The 17020-nt window shown below is 35.4% G+C and overlaps 1 protein-coding gene across 2 annotated transcripts in view; it reads right to left on the bottom strand.

The window, feature by feature from the left end:
* The window catches only part of Malrd1 (MAM and LDL receptor class A domain containing 1), a 598349-nt gene that overhangs the window by 462786 nt on the left and 118543 nt on the right, over window positions 1-17020 (bottom strand). The window lies entirely within an intron of this gene.

Genomic DNA, 17020 nt, shown 5'->3' with positions numbered 1-17020 from the left:
CTATGCTAAATAGATATGAAATAAATATTTATGTACACATATTTCAGATATGGTTATATATATTTTGCCCATAAATGAATATATATACAAATTATTAATGAATAATAAAACCTATAAAATAGGGATATTGTAAAATTCTAGACAAGGAGGGAATACGTGCTTGGTACTGTAAACTTAGCCAAAAGCTTATGTCTAGGTATGTGACAGGCCCTAGGGGGGATTCTTTTATTGATGTTTTGCTAAATGGACATGTAGTCACTCTGCATTCTAAGTATTTATATTTCTATATGGACTAGTGCAGTTCTAGCCTTGGTCAGAGATTGCTTTTACAGCCAACAGTAGTTAAAGCAGATACTCATGGACAGGCAAGGTTCTAGAATAAGTGACTCTTGAGTACTTGGTGATGAATGAGTATCTATGTCAACCTCCTTCAGGGCCCAGGGAGCATTATGGGAGAGGAAATGAACCATTGTAAGAGCTAGATGACAGAGAGATGAGTGTAATGAAGTGCTGTCTCTAGGATATGACATGGTGTTGCAACAGTGAATTCACAGGAGCTGTGGCTATCTACATACACACTCACACAGACAAACACACACATACACACACACATAGACAGACACACACAGACACATACATACACACTCACACAGACACACACATCCACACAGGCACATATGTAGACAGACAGAAACACACACACACTGACTTGAAAGTAGGACCAAACTATTTAAGAAGGGAGTCAGCAGGAGGAGAATAAAATACAAAATGGGGAGGGGTAATAGGGAGACCAATATAATTGCAATACATTGCAAACATGTATAAGATTATCCAAAAATAAATAAAAATTGATAAATCTTTAGGCTGATGTTGCACACTAAAGTTGTAACAAGAGATTGCTAAAATACAAAAATGGAATTTAATAAAACAGAAAGTCTCCCAACATGACAAGCCAGGGATTTGGCAGACTTTAGAGGTTCAATGTCAGTTCCTGATACCAAGGGAACACATTCTCTCTCTCTCTCTCTCTCTCTCTCTCTCTCTCTCTCTCTCTCTCTCTCTCTCTCTCTCTCTCACACACACACACACACACATACACACACACATACACACACACAGATGGAAAGTTCTTATACAATTTACTTTCAAGTTCAATTTAACAACACCTACAATGATAAAAAAAGAGCATATGCTATAATCAAATTTGTTTTAGTCTAGGGATATAAGGATATAAGTACAATTAATTAAACACAAGTAAATCAACTCCATATATATATCCACTATATATATATATATATATATCCACAAAAATAATTATATAGCCATCTTCTAATAGACAGGGAACAGACTTGAATAAAGTTAGAATTGTTTCACAATGAATGCCTTGAAGAAAAGCTAGGTAATGGAAGGCTCACACCTCAACAGAATAAAGAACATGTACACACACACACACACACACACACACACACACACGAAACCCATAGCCAATATGGGTTTTAAAATCAGAACTAAGACAAGGATATCTCCTCTCACTACTCTTATTTTAATTTAGCACTGATACTTTAGCCAGAGCAATAAGACAAGTGAAAATAATAAGGAATAGAAATTAGGTGAGAAAAAAGTCAAATGTGACCCTGCTTTCAGTGTGATCCTAGAAGACTTTAAAGGTCACTGAAGGATTTTTAGCTTGAAAAAACAAGCTAAGCATTTCATCAGGACAAAGTCAACAAACAAAACCCAGCTGTTTTTATGCTTGTCCATAATGAACCTGCTGAGAAAGAAATCAAGGAAATAATCCCATTTACAATAGCCTCAAAGAGAACAGAACAACTATTTTTTACCATGGTGATAAAAGGTCTCTACATAGAAAACTATAGAATACCAGAGAGAGAAACTAAAGATAACACAAAAAATAGTCACATTTCTATATTCATGACTGTGCAGAGTCAATATTTTTAAAAAATGTTATTGACCAAAGTGTTCCACAGATTCGGTGCAATTTCTGTCAAAATACAAATGACATTTTTCATAGCGATAAAATAAACAAAGCTAAAATAGGCATTGGAGTATAAAATACCCTAAATAGCAATCCTGAGTAATGAAATTCTAGGATTATTACAATATTCTATATAAAATTATTCAATATGTCTACAATCACTAAAACAGCATGGATGTTGGCTCCAATTCTGGCATATGTGCTTGTGGGATAAAATAGAAGACTCAGAAAAAAGTCCACACAGCTTCTTCACGATGGGATCCTTGGCCAAAGTGCTCAAATAACATATTGAAAAAACAACTACAACAATTGTGATTAGGAAACTATATAACCACATATACAACACTGAAACTAGATCCCCATTTCTCACCAGTAAACAGATCAAGCCAAGTGTATTCAACTCTTTAACATACTAAAGAAACACACTGGGAACCTTTCAAGATGTAGACAAAGGCAAAAGAACTCTGAGTGGGACTTCAGTAACTCAGGAAATAAAAGCAAGGATTGTCAAATGAGATTTCACCACACAAACGTCTTGTACATGTCTGGGACACAACCTTTGAATCCAAGCTTCCAGGAGGCAGAGCTGTGCAGATTTTTATGAATTTGATGCTAGTATGGTCTAAATAATGAGCTCCAGGTCAGTCAAGGCTACACAGTAAGATCCTGTCTCAAGAATAAACCATCTGCACAAAATGGAAAATAAGATAATTGAAAGACATAAAATAGAAAGTAAGAGAATTAAGAGCATGTGAAAAAAATATTTGTCAGCTATTAAACCAGCAAGGATATAAATACAAAGAATTAAAACCATTAAACACTATCAAAAAATATAATCAATAAATGGGCAAATTTACTTAGTTGACATGTTACAAAAGAAGAATAAATGGTCAGTAAACAAATGGAAATGTGTTTGCCGTCTTTAGCTATCAGGAAAATAAAAACTAAAACTACCTGGAGACTCGCTCTTATCCTAGTGAGAATAAGGAACATCAAGCAATTAAAAGGGAAAGAAGTTTATACCCTGTAGCTTGGAATTCAATTCAGTACAGCTACTCTGGATGTCATATGGAAGTTTCTCAACAATAACAACAACAACAACAAAAAAAAGGAAAACTGCCAAATGACCTGCTATACCAGTCCTAGGTACACACTTGAAGAATCAAAGCCAACATACAACATAGATACTTGCCACCCAAGCTGCTTAAATTACTACTAAATAGCCAAGCTGTAAAGTCAGCAAGCTCACAACAGAAGAATGGATAAAACAAATGTGATCTCCAGGTGGTGGTGGCACAGGCCTTTAATCCCAGCAGAGGCAGGCAGATCTCTGTAAGTTCAAGGACAACCTGGTATACAAAGGCTATTTCCAGGACAGGCACCAAAACTGACTCTCTCTCTCTCTCTCTCTCTCTCTCTCTCTCTCTCTCTCTCTCTCTCTCTCTCTCTCTCTCTCTCTCTCTCCATCTCTCTGTCGGTCTCTTGGGTATAATAGACCATTATTTAGCAGTAACAAAGAAAGAAATCATATTACTTGCTGGAAAATGAACAGAAGTAAAGATCAGACTCAGGATTTATGCATTATAGGTTGAGCATAAGGGGTCACAAGAAGGAATCTCAAAGCTGAAGGGAGACAGTTAGGAAAGACAGAAGAGATCAATCAGGTTTGAGGAGAAAGGGAATACAACAGAGGGTAGAAAGAATTCAGTAATGAACAAAATACATTACTTGCATGATGCAAACCACCATAATAAAGTCCACTTTGTACAATTAGCATGCTGTAATAAAATATTTAAAATATAAAATGTGATAACACAAAGAAATCTAAGGCCCATGGACTGTTAGTAGAGATGGAAAGTGGCATAGCTCCTAGGGAAAAGCATGAAAAATCCTCAAAAGTACAAGGATAATTTGAATACAGCTGAAACAGTAATTCCAGTTTGGGTTATAGACTAGAAGGAATTTGAAGAATGCCATGAACAGTTATTTGTACACTAATTCTCACAGAAGTGTTATTCACAGTGAGCAGAATGTAAGAGTAATTCAAGAATCCACACAAGAAGAATGAAAAAATAAAGGGCTGAATATACATAAAAAGGCTACATTCTTTAATAAAGGGAGATTCTGGCATATAATAAAATACGCATAAAGCTTCAGGGCATTATTATTTTTTTTTTTATTTTTTGAGACAGGGTCTCTCCATAGTTTTTGGTTCCTGTCCTGGAACTAGCTCTTGTAGACCAGGCTGGCCTCGAACTCCCAGAGATCCGCCTGTCTCTGCCTCCCGAGTGCTGGGATTAAAGGCGTGCGCCACCACCACCGGGCTTCAGGGCATTATTTTTATGTGAAATAGATCAGTTGCAATAGAAGAATGTTATATAGTTCATTTATATAAGGGGCTTAGAGTAGTGCAGCTTCTACAGAGAGACAACAGAATAGTAGTTGCCTGTACATGAAAGTAAAGAGAATAGAGTTATTGATTAATAGAGTTTCAGAGAGATTGATGGGTCTTGGAGATGGATGGTAGCGGAACAATGTAGACAAGTTAACACTACTTAACAGCACAACAAAGATTTCTAAGACTATAATTTATTTTTGAGACCAAGAATAACTTAATCCAGGCTGACAGTAGCTTAGGGTGACCTTGAATTTCTGGTTCTCCTGCATCTACCTACTTAGTCCTGGGATTATAGCTATGAACAATCACGCCTGGTTTTATACAGTGCTAGAGATTCGACTCCCTGCCTCATACCCAAAGGTGTGTACTCTACTAACACACTCATGCCACTAACTATTAAATTTTATATTATAAGAATTCTATTATCACAAAGAAAGACATGAGTGGGAGAAAACAAAAAATAAAGACTTGAGATTCCATTGCTGATTTAAAGACAGAGGCTACATGAGAAAAAATATAGATAAATCTGGGGATAACGGCAAAAGAATTGGTAGGTGCTATCTTCCAAATCCTAAAGACAACACCTCGTTTTATCTGATTTTTATTCTATTACAGAGGACTAGAAATTATTCTTTGCAGGCAACAAATTATTTTATTTTATCCTAAATGTGTCAACGACACTTTTTCTTAAAGATTTCCAGCCAGAACAGTATTATGCTACGTGGGACTCCCTTTGAGTCTTTCAGAGTCCCTGATACTACTTCAAATCAGAATTTATATCCTTTTAATTTCCTAAATTTTCTGACATATGCTCCAAATGTTTCTTTAGTCCCTAGAAAGATGGTGATTCCCTTAAAGAAGTCAAAGAGAAGGCCAATGCTGCTTGATAAAAAAATAACCCACAATGTAATTAGGAAAGGAAGTAGATGTAGTAATAAAATAATTTTTAATTTGGAGGCATGTGCTATCATGAAGGAAAAGTGAACTATTAAATAGAGTTAAAGATATGAAAGCTCTAATTAGTTTGGACTGGAACAAGACCTTTAAAATAGTTAAGTTCAAAATAAGAAGTGTGGAGGAACAGAGGGGTCACATTGGGAAATGAAGGATCCTAAGAATTGTAGCCAAATAACCTCAGTGCCAATTTAACCTGCACCTCTTCTAATTATCTGGATAATTGGGCTTTTACTGAGAAGTACAAAATATCAGAGATCATTCACTGAGTCTGATAAAGAGATCATTTATTTTACAAATACCTGATAAGTAAAAATTTGATTTCTCATAGCAGAAAAAAAATGAATCTTAAAAATGAACAACTAGTTTTTGATTGCCCTGACTCTTATTACCAATGAGGAAATCTCACATTTTTTATATATTGCTATTTTTATAGATATTTTCTACTGTCTAGATGAGTTATAAACTACTTTTCACTGCAGATTTTTTCTTCTTTTTTTAGCATTTCCTACAATACATTAGTCATTGTTAATAGTTACTGTTATTATTGTACCATTTCCTAAGGCATGTATCAGTCATTGTTAATAGTTACTGTTATTGTTTTCTTGGCAATGAAGCAGTTGTGGTCTCTTTCAGTCAGACATCTAGAGCAATGTTCCTCAGTCTGTGGATTGCAACCCCTTTGGGGATTGCATCTCAGATATTTACATTATGAGGCCTAAACGTAGCAAAATTGCAGTTATGAAGTAGCACAAAACAATTTTATGGCTGGTGCCCACAACATGAAGAACTGTATGAAAGGGTCACAGCAGTAGGAAGGTTGAGAAACTCTGAACTAGAATGTCTCCTTGGACTCCTCGCTGAAGGAACAAATTCTGCATTTGCCACAGAAACTCGGCAAAATGATGAAAATCATCAAAATATATTGACTAAAATTTAAGAAGCAATGAGGCAGTTTTAAGACCTTTTAGTTAAATGCCACAGGTGTGGGGTGGTTACATTATTTGAGCACCTTGCAAATTTAATTTTCCTGAAGACTCAGTGGAGAATCTGAGTCCCACTTCAGTGCCCAGCTGTCTTGAACCCCGTAACAGGGAACTACTCTGACACCTTCTCTCTCTCTCTCTGCACTTCTCTTTACTTAGCTACAAAGAGGGTAATAAATACAAATGCCCTTCAGCACAGTCAGGTCCAAAGTCAGTATGGAAAAGAACATAGAGTGCTCTATGATTAAGTCGTCTTTGCAGTTTGTTCACACGGATACCCAAAAGGCAGGTTCAGATGATCCCAAGAAGCAAAATGCATCATTATCTTGGCCAATTAAAGTTTAGAAAAATTGATGTTAAATAAAAAAGGATTAATATGTTTTTTTCTACTTTATGTACACACATTGCTAACTTGAATATGAAAATCAGATGTGCATAAAAAGTAGGCAGGGAAGAAAAGGATTAAAATGGATAAAGTTTATAGCAACAACAACAAATGAACTACTTACAATTCTAATCTGTAAGCTTTGGGGGAAGAACAATTATCTTGATGGAACAAATATCCCCATGAGCTCAAAGTAAAAATATGAAGAAAAAATTCTTCAAAAAGCATTTAGAAGTGATCTTAAAATATAACTTATGCAATATAGAAAATCTTTTTAATAAATATTGTAATTTTAACTGAAGTCAAATTTTCTAGTGAGGCCATCACTCATTTTCTCTTCTGACTTTGATTTTCCTGACCTAGCATCATTATCTTCAGACTGATCAAAATACCACAGGCTACTCAAAAGATTTTACCTTTATGTGGAAATAGTTTTTCCTCTGTAATCAATGACTTTGATAAGTGAGAATTAATGGGCTGTCTCCCCATTTCTTGGTTATATGTCACAGAAATGGAGAGCCCACCCCAATACCAACTTTCCATTGCGGAATTTTTCAATTATATCCTCCTGTGGAGGGTTTCAGGGTAGAAAATGGTGTGCAGATTTTACACTTGAAGACAAGAAGAAGAAAACTAGAATCTTTTTACACAGATAAACCTGGGTAAGTTTTCTCCTACCAGGATTCATCTCCAATATGATTTAATTTAAAGGGGAAACAGCTCAATAGTTAGTAGATTTATGTTGAGATCCCCACCCCTTATTTTGCTTAGAGAAAACAAAATAAAATAGAGGCTAGAAAATGGCAACTCATTTTCTAACATTTATTGTGACAAAAGTTATGTTTTATATAGAAACATCTTGCATAAAGCTTTTCAGTTGATAATTAATTTAAAATATTCTCAATATTACCAACAGACTTCTCAGAACATTTTTTTTTCAGAAAACATAGGTGAAATAAAAACATAACTCTTGGTCAGTCTTTTAACACAGGAAATGCAAGCTTTCTCTCACTACATTTATTTCATGAAAGGAACTCACAGTATCGCTGCTGACAGGTTGTGGTTTGCAGAAACAGGCAATCAGCATCTAAAGGTGATTATATATATCAGGAAAACAGACTGTTCCATTTTGAGGGCTGCTAACTTACCTTTCCCCAAGTTTCCTTGAGTTCTATGCTAAACAGACTATTTATATGAAACAGAAAAAATAAAAAATAAGAAAGCATCAAGATATTTTTAATTGCCCCCACTTTAGAAGACTCTTTAAACAGAAAAAATTGTAGTACTCATAAGATGGTCTGAAATACAAAATGGCTTTCTGTCTTCCAAAACTGTCAAATAAATTTTAGTCTTTCTCACTTATGTCTTAGTCCATAGATGAAAATATAATAGTGTACATATCTTTTCGTCCAATGTTGACATGCTAAAACCATCTCTTGATGTTATTTGACACATGAAGTCTTTATTAGCTGAATAATAAAGTCTTTTCTGAGCTGTATGATGTAAAGTTGCAGTATCTGTTTTACTATATTTTGTTAGCTCATTGAGAATTCCATACAACGCATTTTGATTGTAACTCTCCTGTCTCCTTCCAGATTCACCCTCACACCTCCTCCCCCTCCCTAAATTGTGTCCTCTTTGTTATAATAGTCCTTCTGCTTCAGTTTGTGCTGCCCACCTGGACCTTGATCAACATACCAGTAAAGGATGAGGAAGCCACAACCTTAAACAAATTGACTTTCCCTCCACAGAAACTGTCATTTTCCAGTAGCTACTCTGGTGGAGGTGGGAGCTCATGACCTCCTCTCCTCACCATGCTAAAATGTAGACTGGCTTGAGGGTTTGTTTTTATTAAGATGTATTTTACTTTTAACTAAATGTATGTGTCGGTATGGGGACCTATGCAAGTGTGCGTAGGTACCGGCCAAGATCAGAGGCATCAGAACCAAAACCTTTGGAGGTGGAGTCACATGTGATTGATTGTGAGCTGCCCACTATGGGTGCTGAGATCCAAACTCAGATATTCTGTGGGGGTAGTCCGAGTCCTTGATTGCTGAACCACCCCATCATCCCAGGATTTAGTAAAAACTATTTCTTGACAAAAGAAAAACTTCTGAACAAAAAGTGAAAGCACATTTAAACTTTGGCTTTAAACAGTGAAAAACTGGCTTCTTCCTCCTTTCATTTTTTGATGTCAGTGCTTATTGGCATAATTCAGTGGAGGAAAGGCTAGCAACAGGTACCGAGTGCTACTAAATATTAAGCCAAAATTTGCTTCCAAGGAATATGTTGACCTAAGCAAATGAATAGATCCCCTAAGAATGACAGTAATCATGTGCTTATTGCCATTGACCTATCATCAAATAACCTGCACAGGAGCAATGGACCATACAGAACTCTAGAGTTATTTGGACAAAACTGTTTGCTGACTGTTCTCTGCCACCGCTACCCAGTCACCCATTTGTCACAGGTTGTCCTGCTGAGATTCAGTTTGTTTTGAATAATAAGACAACCACAAGAGCTGTAAACATTGCCTTCAACGTCAACATACAGACCAGCTATCTTCACAAATGGCAAAAACACTATTTATAAAATACTGACATGAACTTCATGACATGATTTTAAAATACCATGTACAACAAAGCCTCATTCTTAAGCCTGCCACTTCATGCTTTTATGATGATCAAAAAATTCTGTTGCGATGGGCTATATGTGCCCAGTTATGTAGGTGCAGTTATACACTCCACCATAGCATTTTCTTCAGTGATAGACCAATTAAATTACGGTGATGGAGCCATGCTGGAGTCATTTAGCTTGTGCATGTTATACTATAAGAACATGTGACAGTGCCCATGACACATTGTATAAATAACTCCTATAACTAGCACATGACTGTATCTCAGTGAGGATGAAAATATACAGGAGGAATTTAGCAAAACACCATAGTCAGTATGCTGTGTACCTGGGAGGCATTGTGGGAGAAGAGAATGGGGAGAGAGAGTAGTGGGGAGGGAGGGAAGAGTCTTGGAAACCTGTTACTTAAGTTGCAACCTTATTATACTAGAATTAAAGTGAAGATAAAATATTGAATTAAATTATCCAAAGCTACCAACATTGCATAAAACTTCATAGTTTCTACATATTTCATATATTTATTTTTAAAATAATTTTCTCTCATTTATAAAAACTGAATATATAAAATACATTAACCATGCTTCTAAAATCTGAACATAATCCAGAAGTACAAGAATTTTAAATCTTTGATATGATTTATAATTTTTAAAGCAGATCCTAAAAGAAAAAGAAGTTAATTTGGGCTAGTGATAGCTACAAAAGTGAGAAAATTATATTAAATCCAACAAAAACATTAAATATTTGAGGTTCTATAACAGAAAAATATTGTCCCTTTCTCAATAGAATTTCTGCTTATGGCTCAGCTCCCAGGGGCCCACAATGTCTTTTCTTCTGGGCAGGAAAGCTCCATGTTCTAAGGAATTTGAGTTCTCTATGGGAAAATCATTGTGCTAGCTAGGGCATAACTAAATTCCAGCCTAAAATCCACACTAGTCCCTCTAATATCCTTACTCAAAGAACAAAAAATCGGACTCCTCTAACTCTTCACAGCGCCTTTATCTCATCTTAACTCAGTGCCAGAATCTTTAATGGAAGATCTGTTTTTAAAAAGGAACAAAGCCTTAGCATTTCTATGAATAAACAGATTTGTGGGAGAAAATTAACACTCCAAAATATAGCAAGCAAAGAAATCAAATTACAACTTTGGGGTTTGACAGTTCATTTGCTAATATTAAACTCAATTCACTATGACTGTTGCCCAGTTATGATTCCTTTTATGTCTATAAGTCTATTTTTTACATAATGTGATCTATAATGTGGGCTTGGGGTTTTATAAGAGAAAGAAAGAACATGATGTTGGATCTGGGAGGAGCTGGGAAAGGGAAGTGAATGTGATCAAAACATATTATATAAAAAATTTATTACTAAAGGAAAAGAACTAGTAGTTATTTTCAGGACATGTCCTTGATACTCCAGACAGCCTGCACTATGCTTCCATGTGACATTCTAGAAGCCTGAGAGAGTGGTTTCTCTTCCAAGAGTGAGTTTCATCAGCGGGTTGAAACTTAATGTTACTCAAATCAGTGACTCTGGAAAATCTCAGTCTGAGGCCAGGGTGGCCTTAAGAACTCCGAAGGGCTGTGCAGCACGTGCCTTGGGGAGCAGGGTTTAGAGGCAGCCTGTGTTTAAACTCTACCAGCTATATTCTGTAGGCTGCATTAGGCAAGCATGATGGTTATAAATTTATTATGCCAGCTTTAAAACGACCCTGTTTGAAACTGTAAATATTCCTTTTTTGAATAGCTCATTGTCAGACATTGCAGTGGAAGCAGTTTCTTTCCTTTTAGGGTGGCTGTTCTAGCAGGGTTGGTTCTGCTGCTTCTTTAGGTACCTTCCCCATAACTGCACACAATGAAAGAAACTCAATTATAGTTCTCTTCAGTCATGAGCATATTGGGATATTACCTTCTTTACTGATATGGTCATCCCTGAAATAACATGCTCACTGGTATATCGACTATGATCTTCATCTAACAGCCTCTTTAGAGTCAGCTCATGTATGAGGATAGTGAAATCATATTCTTGTTCCTTATTTGCATTCTATCTCAGCCCTAAAGACAATTTCTTCATTTTCTGTTGTTCTTTTTTACTTCTTTTAGTAGCTATCTACTTAATACATAATAATTTTTTATAGTAGACTTTGACTGTTTAAATTAATCGTGTCATTTTCTATTTCCTGAAGAGACACCCTGATAATAACATCTATAAAATGAGGAAAGTAAGTGTCTACCTCTTGGATTTGTTTTGATGTAAAAGATTTTATAATCATATTCAATGTAGGCCTTGTGCCCAGCAGAGGATGGCCAATACAAAACAAGCTCAAAGGTATTTTTACAGGTTTATAGGTCTCATGTTTCTTTGGGCATTTTGGTCTTATTAGTCTTTTGCTTTTTATTTTGGTTTCTGGTTTTGTGTTTTTGTAAAAGGTCTTTTTTGCATATGTTTCTTGTAGTTTGGTTGGTTGGTTTATTTTTAGAGAGAAAAAGAAAGGGCATAGAGTTGAGTGGGTGGAGTGGTCGAAGGGATATGAGAGAGGTTGAGGAAGAGGAAGAACATAATTAGAATACATTATGTGCAATTTTCTTCATTTAAAATAGATTTTATAGAAAGATTTTAAACCATGTACATTTTGGTCAGACTTAATTATGTCAGAGACAACTATAGAAGCATTCATTTATAGCAGAAGTTTCCATAAATATACTTATGTAGTAAGAAAACTAAACAGGATATATTTTGTTAAATATATCCTTAGAAAATTCCTATCTGTATAGATTGCATTTTCCACCTCACTTGTGTAGTTATTTGCAGTAGTTGTTTATTTATATTTATACCTAGTGATATTTGTATCGTCATAACGTTAGGTGTATTCAACATATACAATCTGATTTCATGGGATATTTAGGGCAGAATTGTTACTCCAGTAAAGCACATTATCAAGTCTACCATCTCACACTCTTAGTCTTTGGAGTTTGAGTGTTTCTGTATGTGTGTGTGTGTGTGTGTGTATTTGTGTATGTGTGTGTGTGAGTGAGTGAGTGAGTTTATATGAGTAATTAATTGTAAGATCAATTAAATTTACTCATTTGTTATAAATCATCACTATATACAGTCTTGTTAACTATAGACTTCTCTTGCTCACTGTATCTTTAGATTTACATATCTTATATGCTTCCTATATTGTACACCTTTACAAATCCCATTTTCTTCACAGATTCTCATATCCACAGCTATATTATTTCTCTGTATATATCACCTTCTCATATATCAGCAAAACAATATAGTATCTTTTTTTCTAATTTATTTCAATATCACATAATTCATCCTTGTTAAATCAAAAGACAGAATCTCATTTTATAAAGCTCAGTATTATATCATTTTTTTGCACATATACTCCCTTATATGCCATTTTATCTGTTAATGGACACAAGTTATTATCTAATGCTGGCCGTTATAAGCATTACTGAGGCATGCCTAGAAATATCGAGACTTACATGATGGTGATTTCATTACCTCTGGGTAGTTTCCCAGAATGGGAATAATTTCTTTAGGAATCTCCACATTGTTTCCTATAACTCTGACAACTTATATTTCTACCAACAGCACTCAAGAGTATACATTAGTCTACCATTGTCTAATGGTGATGATTAAAGGCAGTAAGCAACTTTTCATACACCAGTTAGCTATATTATAACTTGTTTAGGGAAATATCATTCAAGTATTTTCTCTATTTTTCAATCAGAATGTTTCTCTGTTATAAAGTTAAATGTATTCTTTATAATTTTTAAGCATTAACATCCATAATATAGACACTTTACAAACAGATTTCCAGTTATCAGATGGTCTTTTCGTTTGGTTATTCTTTCTCTATGCATGGGCATTTCAGGGTAGTGTAGTCACACTAATTCTTTCTAATGTTTGAACCTAATGTCATTATCTTCTAGGAGTTTTAGGGTTTAGGATCATTGTTTAGGACTTTACAGATTTTCATTAGACAATACTCACCGGACTAGCATAGTTTACACACTCAGATGGTAATTATAGACACATAAATCCTGGCAGAACCAGTGACACTTTCAGCCAAGACGGCCTTCATGCATTCTGTTTGACCACTTGGGTCAATCACAGACTTTGTTAAATAAAATATATCCTGTATCCTCTGGAGATGCAAACTGAGCTTCAAACAAAATCAAGGGGATGAGAAGCATTCTATTCCCTATCACCAATTGAATGGGATGTTTAACTGTTTCAACAACACTCGTTTTAATAAGAGCCAATGGTAAAGAAAATGAATAAAAAGAGAAACTCAAAGGAAAAGTTTTGAGATTTCGAATATACAAAAGTAGTCATCGTCTATGGTTCTAATTGCTGTTCGCATTGTACATGGAATGCAAAGAATGGGCAAGTGCACCTGAGGGATCTGAGGTAGGGCAATTATCTGCATGCCAGGAAAAGCTTCCAGTAGCTTCAGTTCAAGCACAGGGCGTTTTGAATGCCTGATCAGTCTGTCCCACAAATATGACAACTACCTGGTTGCGATGGGCACATTTCCAAATTCCTTTATCCAGGGTTTCATTCAGCTTCTGCCCAGGTGAAGCCTTAACACATGAGCAGATCATATAGCAACATGGCAGATATACTGTGAACTAGTACAAATCAGGGCATTTTCTTTATGTAAAAAATAGTATATGAAGTACATTAGTACTGCATGAATAATTCATTTTAAATCAGCCTATCTGGATTTTTGCCTGAAAGAACTGAATTGGGATTGACAGATAGAAATATTTCTGTCTTATGTTACAAGAAGAGTTATTCATACATGTGATTAAGTTTTCCCACAGATCTGCTAAGGTTAACTTCAGTTATATTTAAAGTTTTTCAACATTCTTGTTTCTCAGAGCTGAAATAAAAATAAGAAAGAACCTAAAACTAGCAAAACAAAAGGGCCTCAGAAGCAAGGTCACCATGGCCTTTCCACTTCTCTGTGTGAGAGCTAACCATAACAATTTCTATGATAAAAGTGCCTGATAATAGGTGGTGAGACCCTCAGTCTACCCAGAGTCTAATCCAAATGCTATGCGGAGACCAAATGAAACTGAATCTGTGTGTTTTGTTCAGTTTCCCCCCTGATCTATTACCATTACATCATATACTCTTTTGTCTGCTCACATTTCTTCATAGCTGCTCATCCTTTATGGAACCTAAGCACAACAGTGGGCAGTTTTCTCAGGGCACTTCTGTTTTTATTCCTAATCTTTCCTATGCTATACTAAAGTTTGTTTAAATAAATTTTCTATGCTTTTTTCTTGTTAACCTGGTTTTTTTATATAAAGGAATTTAATTTGTGATCTTTATAGGTAGAGAAAAGTATGAAACCTTTCATCTCCTACAGCTTCAATTATACTGAATTCAATGTTAACTTTGAAACTTGTATATTACTCAAATTCTAGAAATCTATAATTTAAAAAACAAAATGATTAATTAAACAGAAATAAAGAGATACTTATTAGCTCTTTAAAACTCATCAATTATTAAACGCATCATACACCAACTTCTTTGTATTCCTCATTAATTATAAGAAACATACACACATACATGGTACTTGGAAAGATTTATTATGCACATAAATTATACATTTTCATTCACAGAATATTAACACAGAGAATTATATATTATATAGAATGAAAGATGGTTTCAAGTGGGCTAGAGAGATGGATCATCAACCAAGAGCAATGACTGCTTTTCTAGAAGGACCCCAGCAACCACATGTCAGCTCATAGTCATCTGTAAATCTATTTCCAAGAGAGTCCATCTCTCTCTCTCCCTGGCCTCTGAGGGCACTACACATATGACACACTGACATCCATGCTGGCAAAACACTCGTACACATAAAGTAATAAATTAGTTGAAAATATTAAAGCCATTTACAATATAGGATTTATACTTAAAATAGTATTCATAATGCCTAATATATGTAGTTAAACTATGTGCCCATCATGATTGGATGGATAAAGAAAATTTGTAATGCACACATAATTTAGTATTATTTAGCCATTCATAATAATGGTATCCTAAAAGAAATTAGAAAGTAAACAGATAGAACTAGACAAAAATATCTGAGTGAGGTATTCCAGACACAGAGAGATAAATATGGTATGTATTCACTTATATGTGGACATTGAGGTTAAGCCAATGATAAACAAACTAGACTCTGAAGGACCATATATGTTAACTATAGAGTAAGAGACTGGGAAGGGGTGGGCAGATATGTCTCGTTCAAAATGAGAAATAGAATAGATTGTTATGGATGGATGAGGGAGTGCTGGAAGGAGAGGATCAAGTGGGGAGGAAAGAGACACAAAAACAACAAAGCCCCCAAACAACACAATCTAAGAATTCACGGAGACTAAGGCTCCATGCACAGAACATGCAGAGGTGAGTAACCAGGTCCTCTGCGTAAATATTATGGCTTCCAGTTTAACGTTTTTGTGGAATTCCAAGATGTCTGAACAAGTGAGTCTCTGATTCTTGTACCTTCCCTTGAGATCTTTTCCTTCTCTTTGTTTTATCTAATTCTGACATGTTAGTTCTTGTTTGCTCTTATTATTAATCCCGAGAAGCCTTATTTTCTAATGGAAGACAGAAAGGGAATGGAACCAAATGGGAAGAGAGGGGTAAAAGAACTGATAACAGTAGAGGAAAGGGAAACTCTAATCAGGATATGTTATGTAAGAGAAAAAAATATTTTCAATAAAGGAAAAATAAATTTTAAATTATAGATTATAAAAAATGGTTACCCATTAATTGTATCAGATTAATAGACATGACTATGATTAAGCTAAGTGAAAAAGACAGACAAACAAATACTGTATATTTTCTCCATTGGGGGATATTGAAAATAGGACAATTAGACTACATAGTACAGATTGCAATATGCTGAGAAGGCTGCCTAAAAGAAGCTAGATATTGGTTAGATAGTGATAGCTATAATATACTTAAATAAAAGTAGTAAGTTATAATGCTTTCTACAAGACTGTGGGGGGATTATAGTTGATAATAACCTGTTACACGAATTCAAAAGCTCCAATAATAAGGAGGTAGAAGTGTTAGTTATCCTGATTTGTTCAGTATATGTTGTATGTATATTAAAATATCATTCATTCTTTCATCCACAAATATATGCATCATTGTTAATTAAAAATTTAAATATTTCCCTACAACCTCAGTGGAACTCTAAAATACAGCCTGCTACTACACAAAGAGGACCCAGAGGTGAGTGACCACCCACCTGCCTCAGCTTCTCTACCTAGCCAGCAGGAGACTTTCTCGCAGGTAGGCTGCTCCAAAACCTCCACCCTATCCACTGGACTCTACAAGCTACAAGTTCCATCCAACTCCCCAACCCTCCTTTCCCCCTCCCCCCTGCAACCTGAGAAGAACACTGAAACACAAGCTGCAACTACACAGAGAAGAGCAAGAGAGAGGACTAAGACAGGAACTCTGAAACACAAGCTGTGACTGCGCCGAGTGAACCAAGAGAGCAAACAAAGAAATGAGACCAAAAGAGCAAGCCAAGAGAGAGGGCAAAGAGAGACTTCAGTGGCTCGCTGAGACACAGACAGTGACAGTACAGAGAAGAACAAGAACAGTTCCCAAAGACACAGACAGCC

This window comes from Microtus pennsylvanicus, chromosome 4 (assembly GCF_037038515.1).
Source record: "Microtus pennsylvanicus isolate mMicPen1 chromosome 4, mMicPen1.hap1, whole genome shotgun sequence".
Taxonomy (NCBI): Eukaryota; Metazoa; Chordata; class Mammalia; order Rodentia; family Cricetidae; genus Microtus; species Microtus pennsylvanicus.
Note: the sequence above shows the minus strand (reverse complement) of the source record. Positions and strands in the feature narration are given on the sequence as shown.